A 10,427-nucleotide genomic window follows, 5' to 3' on the forward strand; every position below is an offset into this window, starting at 1 on the left:
CCCCTATAGTTTATCCTTCGTCATAGTTTCCGTAGCGCTTAGGCGAAGCCCTGCGTAGATTGTTCTTCACCAACCCCGTCACCACGCCATTGTGCTGCCGGAACTCATCTACTACTTCGCTCGTCTTGCTGGATCGAGAAGGCGAGGATGTCATCAAGGTGAACGTGTGCAGAACTCGGAGGTGCCGTGCGTTCGGTACTTGGATCGATCGGATCGTGAAGACGTACGACTACATCAACCGCGTTGATAAACGCTTCCGCTTAGCGATCTTCAAGGATATGAAGATACACTCCCCCTCTCGTTGCTATGCATCACCATGATCTTGCGTGTGCGTAGGAGAAATTTTTGAAATTACTACGTTCCCCATCAATCTACCGACTTAGTTCGGCGACTTCAGAGGTCCGGTCTACAGCTGGACACTTAGCCACCTGCGCATGAATGCAGTATGATTATTACCTGAGAGTGTGATCCTCTATTTGCTGTCTAGGGCTGGCAACCAGAGTCTCAGGGGCTACTATCTATACAGAGCACACCTAGCGCGTGCGGTACAACCAAAAATTACGTATTTATCACGTACCTCAAAGCCTTTGAGCCAGCTTCCAAAAGCTTCAGTTAACCCGCCTGTGGCGGATGAAATCTTCTCCAACACCGTACCCATTAGCGTACGGTGATCCTCCGAGAGAGCAGCTTGCTCCAGGAGGCTCGTCATTATGTTCAGCCGTGGCACCGGACTGTTTCGGACCCTTCTCATTACCCTCCATGGGAGTCGAACGCGCCGGGCTCGGGGCGGCCGAAGTGATAGCTTTTGGCCTCAACGGATCTGGACTCCTCCATGACGACACCTCAGGGTCGCCTACCCCATGGGGCGGAGAGGCAGGTGGGGTTTCACTCTCCATCATCTCCGGAAGAAGATCCCCCAAAGACGAACCCAGTTGAGAAGAGCTACTAGCCGGACTGCAAAAAATAGATCCTGGTTATTGTTCTCAAGAGGAAAAAGCAGTATCTTCTTGTTTATTGACTTACAGCTCGGTAGAGGGCTGGCCCATTTGCAGGCACGGTGCGGTAAGGACGCCCTTCGGGGTAGGGCCCCGTGGTGAAGTTTTCTTCCCTTTCTTAGGCACCTCCGCCTCCAAGTCTTCGGAGGCAGCCCTTTTCTTCCCACGGGGGGAGGAAACCTTGGAAAAACCTCCCCGATTGTCCTCCTTCGTGGAGACAGTAATTCCCCCGGTTTGGATGCGCAATGTGTGGAGTTCGGCTTCTCTATTCTTCTCTTCCCCTTTCCCTGAGGGCACTTGGCTTAGTGCACGTCTAAGCATCCTGGCTATTGCAGGACTAGGTGAGCCTTCGGGAAGTGGGGCCGGACACCTGATCCTCTCCGCCTTGTTGAGCCAATCCTAGCTGCGGACAAGTTTTCAGAATAATGTTGTATTAAGCATAAGCAAAGTGTTCGGTTACAGGGTTACTTACTTGTGTATCTGGGCGGTGGCAGCTCAGGCCCGCATCCTCGGTGGTGTCTGGACACCTTACTTGTGGTCCGAAGAATAACTTATATATCTCTTCGAGCGTCACACCAAAGAAGTGCTAAATGGTTTGCGGACCTTCCGGATTGAACTCCCAAATCTGGAGAGGCCGACATTTGCATGGCAGGATCCGCCGAACTAGCATTACCTGAATGATTCTGACAAGATCGATATCCCTCTCAAGAAGCTCCCGAATACGGCTCTGTAATGTCGGTACGTCATTAGCAGGCCCCCAGTCCAACCCAACACCGGTCCATGACGCCAGTTGAGGTGGAGGACCCGAGCGGAAGGCAGGGGCAGCCGCCCACGTTGTGCCTCGGGGAGCTGTGACGTAGAACCACCTCCGTTGCCATAGATCGGACACCTCCGGGAAGGAACCTTCTTGCCATGGAACATCGGTGTTTTTGCTTATTGCAGCGCCTCCGCACTTCGCGTGTCACCCCTCAATCACCTTCGTCTTCACATTGAAGGTCTTGAGCCATAGGCCGAAGTGTGGGGTAATGTGGAGGAAGGCTTCACACACGACAATAAACGACGAGATGTGAAGGATGGAATCCGGAGCTAGATCGTGAAAATCTAGCCCGTAATAGAACGTGATCCCTCTCATGAAGGGATCAAGAGTCAAGCCCAAGCCTCGCAGGAAGTGAGAAACAAATACGACACTCTCGTTGGGTTCGGGAGTAGGGATGACCTGCTTAGGGGCGGGAAGCCTGTGCTTGACATCGGCGGTCAAATATCTGGCCTCCCTGAGCTTCGCAATATCCTCCTCTGTGACAGAGGAGGCCATCCACCGGCCTTGAAGGTTGGATCCGGACATGATTGAAGATTCGAAGTACCTAAGCTTGAGCTTCGGGTGTTGGAACTCGAGAGGTGAAAAGGCGCAAGCGTGGTAAGAAAGGGATAGGCCTTGACCCCTCTATAAAGGGGGAGAATATCAAGCGTCCCCAGCGTAACCATTCGGGACTTTCCTAAAAACACGGAGTTATGCCAACAGGCACAGTTGGGTTACCCATACCCATATTGATGAGGATCCCGCGATGAGGGGACATGATCTCTGCTTTGACAAGACGTGCCAAAGAAACCGCCTCACAATGTGTGCGGTAGCTGGTTGTGAAAAATGGTTCGAATAAAGACCGGGCCATGGCGTGATGTCATGCTACGAAGACTTGTCAGCAGATTAGATTTGTGGATTATTGTTCTCTCTACAGTGGTATGTGAAATTTGTCTTGCAGAGCCGGACACGACTCAAGTGTTCGAAATTTAACTCGAACTATTCGGAGATGGAACCCGCCTTGCAATGCCGAAGACAATCTGCGCGCCGGACTCATCGTCATTGAAGCCTGGTTCAAGGGCTACTGAGGAAGTCCTGGATAAGGGGTATTCGGACAGCCGGACTATATACTTTGGCTGGACTGTTGGACTATGAAGATACAAGATTGAAGACATCGTCCCATGTCCGGATGGGACTCTCCTTTGTGTGGAAGGCAAGCTTGGCGATTCGGATGATAGATCTCCTTCTCTGTAACCGACTATGTGTAACCCTAGCCCCCTCCAGTGTCTATATAAACCAAAGGGTTTAGTCCGTAGGACAAGAACAATCATAATCATAGGCTAGCTTCTAGGGTTTAGCCTCTACGATCTCGTGGTAGATCAACTCTTGTAATATTTATATCATCAAGATCAATCAAGCATGAAGTAGGGTATTACCTCCATCGATAGGGCCCGAACCTGGGTAAACATCGTGTCCCCAGTCTCCTGTTACCATTAGCCTTAGACGCACAGTTCGGGACCCCCTACCCGAGATCCGCCGGTTTTGACACCGACAAGGGGCTCATAGTGTAATGAGTAAAAAACATATTTAGTCCGACGACCGAATCTTTCCTTAAGAATGCTAGCTTTCGGCTTCACCAAGTCTGAGGTACACATCCGGATGACCCGGCAGTAACAATCATAGAGGTGCTCCCTTTATGCCCTAGCCGAACTAACGGGAATGTAGGGTGTAAGCACAGGAGCCAGGCAACCCAGCTTGGCCAAAACTTAAGTCATATTGGTGCATATAATGGCGAAGAAAAGGTACATACGAGGAAAAGACACATATGCGCTGAGCTTTAATGCTCGGAAAAGAATAATAATAAGCTTCTGTACAAGAAGCCCCCAGGTATAATGGACATACATGTTTGGGGATGTATACATCGTAGGTGCACGGTTTAGCCGCACGAAAGCTTTAAGGCTAAAAAAGGAAAAGCGAAAAGAGAGAAAAGAAAAAAAAAGAAAAAATGGAAACAAAAGGGAGAAGGAGACGAATAAAGAGTTCAGCGCTAGGCATAGAATCTTCGGAGTCTAGCCGCGTTCCATGGGTTCGGCTCGAGGCGATTATCTGATGCATCACGCAGGCGGTACGCTCCTCCAGTGAGAACTTCGTCAATGATGAAGGGACCCTCCCACTTGGGCTTGATTTTTTCCTTTTTCTTCTCCGGTAAGCGTAGAACGAGTTTGCCAACATTATAAGTCTTGGCCCGTACTTCTCTGCTTTGATATCTGCGAGCCTGTTGTTTATAAAATGTGGAACGGGCTTTTGCAACGTCGCGGTCCTCCTCCAGGGCATCTAAGTTGTCCTGCCGATCAAGCTCGGCCTCTCTCTCTTCATACATGTGCACTCAAGGTGAGTCATGAATAATGTCGCAGGGTAACACAGCCTCTGTGCCGTACACCACGGAGAAAGGTGTATATCTGGTAGTGCGATTGGGCGTTGTCCGCAGCCCCCTCAGTACGGAGTCGAGCTCCTCAACCCAGTGCTTGTCTGATTCTTTCAAAGACCGCACTAGTCTGGGCTTAATGCCGCTCATAATAAGACCATTGGCTCGTTCGACTTGACCGTTTGTTTGCGGGTGATAGACGGAGGTGTAATCGAGCTTAATGCCCTGATTAACACACCAGGTTTTGACCTCATCGGCTGTGAAATTGGAGCCGTTCTCGGTGATGATGCTGTGTGGAACACCATAACGGTGCACAACACCAGATATGAAGTCTATCACTGGTCTGGCTTCGGCTATTTTAATTGGTTTGGCCTCTATCCACTTAGTGAATTTATCCACCATGAGCAACATATATTTTTTCTTATGGCTTCCTCCCTTAAGGGATATGACCATATCAAGCCGCCATACCGCGAAAGGCCAAGTGATGGGGATTTTTTGTAGAGCGGTGGGTGGCATATGGCTTTGGTTGGTGAAAAGCTAGCATCCGATGCAACGTTGGACAAGGTCTTGTGCATCTGCTCGGGCCGTCTGAGGGAGTCCTGGATTAAGGGGTCCTCGGACAGCCGGACTATGTAGCGTCGGCCGGACTGTTGGGCTGTGAAGATACAAGACCGAAGACTCTCTCCCGTGTCCGGATAGGACTCTCCTTGGCGTGGAAGGCAAGCTTGGCACCCGAATATGAATATTCCTTTCTCTGTAACCGACTTTGTACAACCCTAGTCCCCTCCGGTGTCTATATAAACCGAAGGGCTTAGTCCGTAGAGGTAATCATAATCATACATGCTAGACTTCTAGGGTTTTAGCCATTACGATCTCGTGGTAGATCAACTCTTGTAATAGTCATATTCATCAAGATCAATCAAGCAGGAAGTTGGGCATTACCTCCATAGAGAGGGCTCGAACCTGGGTAAACATTGTTTCCCTCGCCTCCTGTTCCCATCAACCTTAGACGCACAGTTCGGGATCCCCTACCCGAGATCCGCCGGTTTTGACACTGACATTGGTGCTTTCGTTGAGAGTTTCGCTGCTTCATCACCAAAAGGTTTGATGGCTCCGTCAATCATCTACAATAATGCAGTCCAGGGGGAGGTTTTCCTCCCGGGACAGATCTTCGTATTCGGCGGCTTCGCACTGCGGGCCAACTCGCTTGGCCATCTAGAGCAGATCGATAGCTATGCCCCTAGCCATTAGGTCAGATTTGGAAGCTTGAATTACATTGCCGATATCCGCGGAGACTTTACCTTTGACGGATTCGAGCCCATGGCAGCCGCTCCCTCCCACCACGATGAACATGACCTAAATCTGTCATCGGACCGTGCCCAGGAGATAGCGCCTGTAACTGCTCTAGCCCTGGATCCGGTGCAGATTGCATCGTCCGAGGATGGGAAGCTCAATCCCGCTGCGCAGGACATAGACTCAGCGACATTAGAGCTGCACACAAATCCCACCTCGAGCGAGGCCTGTGTCACCGGAACCTCAGAGTCGTCTCCGGCAATAGGTTCCGAACCATGTGCATCCTTACCCATCGAACCTGATCAGGCGCCGATCGTTGAGTTCAGCTCCTCGGACATCTTCCGGCACTCACCTTTAGGCGATGTGCTAAACTCATTAAAAGCCCTCTCCTTATCAGGGGACTCTCGGCCGAACTATATCCGTTTTGGATTGGAAGCTGACGATGGAGAATTTTGTTTCCCACCCACCACCCACTTCATAGCCACTGTTGAAGACCTAACCGACATGCTCGATTACGGCCCCGAAGACATCGACGGGATGGACGATGATGCCGGAGAGGAGCAGGCACAAAAACCACCGTGTACAGGGCGCTGGACAGCCAGCTCCTCGTATGATGTATACATGGTGGATACACCTAAAGAGAAGAACGACGACAATGAAAAGGATCCAGTCGAGGATAAACCTCCTGAGAAATAGCCAAAGCATCGACGTCAGCGGTGCCGCTCTAGACCATGCCATGGAAAAAACAACAATACCGGCACAGGAGAAAATAATACTCCGGACGATGCTGAAGACAACGAAGACCCCGTTGAGCCAACTTCCGAGCAGGATGAACGGGAGGATGGGAGAGTCAGCCCTAATGAACAGGCCGTTAAAGAGTACATTATTTATCTTCCGCCCTCCGAGGATGAGGCGAGCCTCGGCGACGAAGACTTTATCGTGCCTGAGGAGCCCGTCGATCAGGAGCGCTTTGAGCGCCGGCTAATTGCCACTGCAAGGAGCCTGAAAAAGAAGCAGCAGCAGCTTCAAGCTGATCAAGATCTACTCAATGACAGATGGACTAATGTCCTGGCAGCCGAGGAATACAGCCTCGAGATCCCAACCATAAGTTACCCGAAACGCAAATTGTTACCCCAATTCAATGACGAGGTGCTGGAGCCCGTCCTACCAGCGCATAATGCAGCTGACCGGCCACCACATGGCCGGGACAAAGCAGCAACTCAAGTCGAACACCAGCCCACACTACCTCGCCGTAAAAACAGAGACACAACAGCTCGGGGATACACATATGACCTGCGACATGACCTGGAAAACAAGGCAGGTCCGACCAGATCGATCTATGGATCGCGGGGGCGTGCCCCGATGTGCGAAGATGGCCATCCGGCCAGACGTGACAAATATAACCATGTCCAGGCTAAATACCGCAAACGAACTCCATCCGAGCTACGTCGCGATGTGGCTCGACATATAGGCTCCACACACCCCCTCTGCTTCATTGATGAAGTAATGGGACATGAATTCCCAGAAGGGTTTAAACTCGTGAACATCGAATCATATGATGGGACAACAGACCCCACGGTATGGATTGAGGATTTTCTCCTCCATATTCATATGGCCCGCGGTGATGACCTTCACGCCATCAAATACCTGCCACTAAAACTCAAGGGACCTGCTCGACACTTGTTGAACAGTTTGCCAGAAAACTCAATTGGCAGCTGGGAAGACTTGGAAGACGCCTTCCTCGACAACTTCCAGGGTACATACGTCCGGACTCTAGATGCCAATGACTTAAAGTCACATAGTTCAATAGCCCGGAAAGTCAGCCAGGAAATTCTGGACTAGCACTACTGGAGAACCGGGATTTAGCACTGGTTCGTAAGGGCCTTTAGTGCCAGTTCTGTAACTGGCACTAAAGGGTGGGGACTAAAGGTCCCCCCCCCTTTAGTGCATGTTTGGCATGAACCGCCACTAAAGCGCCACCACGTGGCACGAGCCGGGGCCGGGTGCGGGGAGACCTTTAGTACCGGTTAGTAACACCAACCGGTACTAAATGTTTTGGGGTTCTTGGTTTTATTTTTTGTTTTTCCTTTAGTTTTGTATTTTTTATTTAATTTAGAGATTGTTTTTACATTACAATGAGTTGTTAAATCATTAGGTGAAAGTACCAGAGATTAGTTTCAACTAGATGCATGCATGGATCCTAGCTAAGTGATGAAATTATATATGCCATATCCATATTACTTGATCACTTATATTAGGTGAGCAAGTAATATGGATATGGCATATACTTGATCACTTAGCTAGCTAGGATCCATCCAGTTGAAACTAATTTGCGGTTTCTTCCATAAATGATATAATAACTCATCATAGTCGTCATTAGCACTATTTAATCATCATAGTCATTACCGCTATCTAATCACCACCAATACTAGCTTAAAGAAGAAACATTCACTTGTACCAGAAGGAAAGATATCATTGAGTTCAACATGGTCATGATTATAAGCGTTCATATATAAGACCACAAAAGCAAATCACTCTATGAGATTAAGTTTAGGACGAAGAAAACAGACATGAGAGGACAAGTACTAAGAGCACGCTAATCACTCCTGCTGCTCTCTCTCAGGTAAAATAGCATAGAACATGAATAGCTCTCCTGATTCATCATATTGGAGCATGCAGATGAACCTATCTCCTAATCCTGGGCTGCGCTTCTCATTGCTGCCCCCTAGTACTTCTCTGTGATCGTGGACAATTCTACTCCAGTCTTTCACTATTAAGCATTCCTCGCTATTAGAAATCCTGAATGCACTAAAGTGCATTATAGGATGTCTTGGTCGTAAGCTAACCATTCTCATGCGACCTTTAGTCTCGATGCACTGAGGCACAACATTCATCGGGAGTCCCTGTTGAAGAACATCGTATAGTAACATACTTAGCAATGAAGTTTATCTTAAAAAATAATGTATGCAAAAGATGCACTGAGGAAAAATAGTAAAAACCTTACCATCTTTCCTAAATAGATGCGACCATAGTTCAATACGATCACTATTGGTTGCATGTTTTGAGTACTAAGATTTTTAAGTCAAGAAAAATAATTTGTCTTGATAGTATGAAGATCCTCAAGCCATGAAACATAATGACTTATCTCCTCGCAGTTTAGTTCAGCCCCGGGACAGTGGATGGTCCTATCTACCAAGCGATGGACATGTTTGCTTTAATGGAAATATGTTGTCAATAGAAATTAGTTGTCAACTTTTTTTGAAAAAACAATATCAAAGACATAAATATGGTTGATAAACTCACATAATGGTAGAACCGGAGGCGTCTGCACATCGACCCAAATGTCTCTATTACCTTCAATATCAACTTCGGGATGAATATCAAAGGTGATAAACATACCAGGCTCAAATGCATAAGCCTTGCATAGTGCTTGCCAAATTTTTCATTCAAAATGGGTGTAGGTTTCTTGATTGTATAATTTGACCAAGTATAACCATGCTTGGTCTTCAAGTAAACTCTCTTTACCTCCATAGTTTTGTTAGGACTGAAACCTATCTTATCCAAGACAAAAATTCTTGCATGGCAGGGGATACGCTAGTAGAATAGTGAAAATTTAAAATAATAAGTTGAAGCAAATGAAGCATAAGTCATGCTTAATTACGAAAAAAGACTTGTCATTGTGACTTACTGTATCCACTTCGAAGGTCTCATCCAGCTTGATGCTGAAGCGCCTATCATCAACTAGGAAATTTCTCTCGCACAGGCCGTGTTGGTCTTCGCAGTTTTCGCACATAATGATATCGTTTTCGTCGTCAGACGACATTTCCTATGTTCATAGGTGAAACATTTAACACTTATTAGTTATATTAATTCAACTAATTAAAGTAGTTCTATTAATTCAACTACCTAGTTCAACTAATTAATTCAACTAAGAACTTACTAAAAATATACATAAATAAAGTAGCTCAACTAATTCAACTAATTCAACTAAACTAGTTCTATTAATTTTCTTACTAAAAATAAAGTAGCTAGTTCTACATACTAAAAGTATAAAAACTAACTAGTTATATTAATTCAACTAATTAAACTAGTTCTATTAATTCAACTAAGCCCTTACTAAAAATATACCTCAATAAAGTAGCTCAACTAATTCAACTAATTCAACTAACCAATTCAACTAATTCAACTAAACTAGTTCCATTAATTTTCTTACTAAAAATAATGTATCTAATTCTATATACTAAAATTTTAATTAGATGATCAAATCTCATATACCTAAATTTAATATATATCTAATTCATCTAACATTAATATAAATTCATCTATAACTAAAAGTATAAAAAACTAGTTCATCTAACATTATCTAATTCACATATAATCTAACATTTATATAATCTAACATTTGACATAAAACATTTGTGTGTGTGTATGTGTGTGTGTGTGTATGTGTGTGTGTGTATGTGTGTTTGTGTGTGTCTGTGCGTGTGTGTGTGTGTGTGTGTTTGTGTGCATGTGCAAAGAGGCCGCCGGGGAGCGGCAGGGGGCCGGCCGAGGCGCGCGGTCGATCGATCTAACAACCGGGCAACGACCGGCGATGCACGCGATGGGGGCGACGACGATGGCAACGTACGGGGGCGGCGACGATGGCAACATACGGGGGCGGCGTAGGGGCGGCGACGGGTCCGGGAGGCGGCGACGGGGTCGGGGGGCGGCAACGGGGGTGGCGCACGGATCGGGGAGGCGATAACGGCGACGTGGGCGCGCGACACGGGGAAAGGCGCGACAATGAAGCAGATGAGAAACTAACTGAAATTTTTTCGTAAGTGCTATATATATAGGAGGGGCCTTTAGTACCGGTTGGAGCCACCAACCAGTACTAAAGGTCAAATTTGGCCAGGGCAAGCGGCGGGAAGCGACC

Source organism: Triticum dicoccoides, chromosome 2B (assembly GCF_002162155.2).
Source record: "Triticum dicoccoides isolate Atlit2015 ecotype Zavitan chromosome 2B, WEW_v2.0, whole genome shotgun sequence".
In the NCBI taxonomy this organism is placed as follows: Eukaryota; Viridiplantae; Streptophyta; class Magnoliopsida; order Poales; family Poaceae; genus Triticum; species Triticum dicoccoides.